The following is a 2408-nucleotide window of genomic DNA, read 5'->3' on the forward strand; positions in this document are numbered from 1 at the left end:
TTGAAATGGTCTCGCTTCCAGTAAACAACAAACCGGTTTCATATTAATATAATGTCCCGCATACCTCTGTTCAAATCTAAGTATTTTCAAATAGCATTAGATATCCCTTGAATTAATTGAGATTCCTATCCACAGACAGAATGTTAGGAATCCCATTTTTCCATAAATGTCAGTGGCGATGATTCAATTCGATCAATGTACTCGCAAAAATACGAAAAGCAGTTACCTGTCAGGGCAGCCTACCTCTGCAAGTAAGTCTGAATGGACGCTCAACATTTCAGTGGAGGAGATGCTATTGCATTTCGTTGCAGACTCACGAGGGAGAGAGATCAGCACCAAACAGCGGAACTCTGGGTAAGATGGTCAGCTCCGGCGGACCCACACTCGGAAACGAGTGACTCCTGGGGAACAAGGAATGCAATGCGTTAGAGTGGAATTTAATAAGAATATCCTGACACTTCCTCTCTCTCTCTCTCTCTCTCTCTCTCTCTCTCTCTCTCTGTCGAGAGAGAGAGAGAGAGAGAGAGAGAGAGAGAGAGAGAGAGAGAGAGATATTCTTTGTTTTTAATGAAATTCCCTTTATGTACTTAGTAATATATTTACAATAGTTATTAAGAAAATAAAAGTAACAACTATGTTCATGCATCTAAGTCAGCGTTTCTTAAAGTGTGTTCCGCGGAATGTTCCAATGCGTCCGCAGGATAATTTGGCCGTCGGTATCAGATAAATTGTAGACCAAAACATGGCTCAATTTCTGTGCAAAATTGTAAAATTGCTTGTGAAAGTTATTTTAAGTAAAATGTAAACATTTATGTTGAAGATAAGCCATTAATAAATAATTCGGTAGCAATTTGAATACTATTATGCACTGAAAACGCTTTTTAGTCCAGGAGGGATATCATCATAATAAGGGGTCCCCTACATGAGCAATTTTAATAAAAGGGTTCCGCTGCACAAGCAAATCTAAGAGACACTGATCTAAGCGAAATCACCTCTTCAGCTTGAGAGCAGGACCCCACGTCAGAAAATACAAAGTATCAGTTATATAGCGGTTTACTGCTTTTATAATCGGATTATAGAATTTAAGCCAATGGCCAAGCGCCGGAACATATAAGGTCATTCAGCGCTGAAAGGAAAATTAACTGTAAGAACATTTGGAAGGTGTAACAAGAGGAACATCTCGCAGTTGCACTGTCAAGCAATTGTTAGAGGGGGTGGTATGTCAGGTGGTAGAGAATATGAACGGAGGTACAGAAAAAGGAATGGAAGAGATTGCAACTAGGGGCGAAGGGAAGCTGCAAAGAACCTTAGTAATGCCTACGGTGCATCATATGAGGCGCACTGACGGGCCTACCTCGCTACGCGGGCTGCTTCTATGAGCACAAGACGCTTACTGCATTTCTTAATATTAGACTTCCGCTGCTGCCATTATTTATAAAGGCGGCTATTTCTTTACTCCCAAAAATATAACTCATTTATAATACAGAAATAAATTGTTCTTCCTTCAAACGATCATTTCTCGTCAGTTCTATTAATACTCAGTTTCAAATATTTACAAAAAAAAAAAGTTTTGGTCTGACTGAATTCCGACATGCAGGTTAAATCGTTGAATCCTTACATTTCATCAGTGGAGCGACCGAGGTGGAGCTCAATCCCAAGGAGCTCTTTCACGACATTCGGAAGAAGCTCTAAAAGGAAGCAAGGTTACGCAGTCGATCAGAACGACTTCAAGGACTATCAACGGGATCTGGCCAGAGATTTGAGTCCTTCGTTGTTGTACCGACATATAAATGAAATTGCAACTTTCAAAAAAAAAAAAAATTTTATCGTCTAATTCCTCAAACGTTAGACTATTGTTTCCAGTATGAGCACACACCCACGCACAAACACACACAAGCATTTAACAGACATGTGTACCCAGAGGCGATATCACATTATAAGCTTCTTGATGGCTCAGTGGTCAGAGTACTGTCAATCGTTGTTTCTATACCAATCTACAGTTCGAATCCCTGCCGATGACGGAGCGCTTATTCAATTATAATACCCTTTGGATGTATAAGGAAAGGTGAATCATGTTAGGAGCAATTGATTTGTGTCTTTTCTCCTTTAAGACAGCTAAACTTTTTCTTGGCTTATTTTCTTTTATTACTGCATATCTATCAATAATTAATTATTTACATACGAATTCAAAATTTAGAATAATATTATGAAAGGGTACTGTAAATGAAGACAACTAATCTTGATTAAAAAAAATTGCTTTTCTGCTCATTCCTTTGTATTACATTTTCCACTATAAAATAAATGAAGATATTTGCCCATTACAATAACCACAATTGCAATGGAGTATTTTTCCTACAATCTTCAAATTCTGTTCCCCTCACTCGCTCCATTTAGCCGTTTCTGGTGAC

At 38.6% G+C, this 2408-nt stretch overlaps 1 long non-coding RNA gene across 1 annotated transcript in view; it reads right to left on the bottom strand.

The window, feature by feature from the left end:
• The window catches only part of LOC135226067 (uncharacterized), a 45125-nt gene that overhangs the window by 34294 nt on the left and 8423 nt on the right, over positions 1-2408 (bottom strand). The window contains exon 3 of the long non-coding RNA XR_010317137.1: positions 244-401. This is a non-coding gene — a long non-coding RNA (uncharacterized LOC135226067). The remainder of the gene's footprint in view (positions 1-243; positions 402-2408) is intronic.

Source organism: Macrobrachium nipponense, chromosome 14 (assembly GCF_015104395.2).
Source record: "Macrobrachium nipponense isolate FS-2020 chromosome 14, ASM1510439v2, whole genome shotgun sequence".
Lineage (NCBI taxonomy): Eukaryota > Metazoa > Arthropoda > Malacostraca > Decapoda > Palaemonidae > Macrobrachium > Macrobrachium nipponense.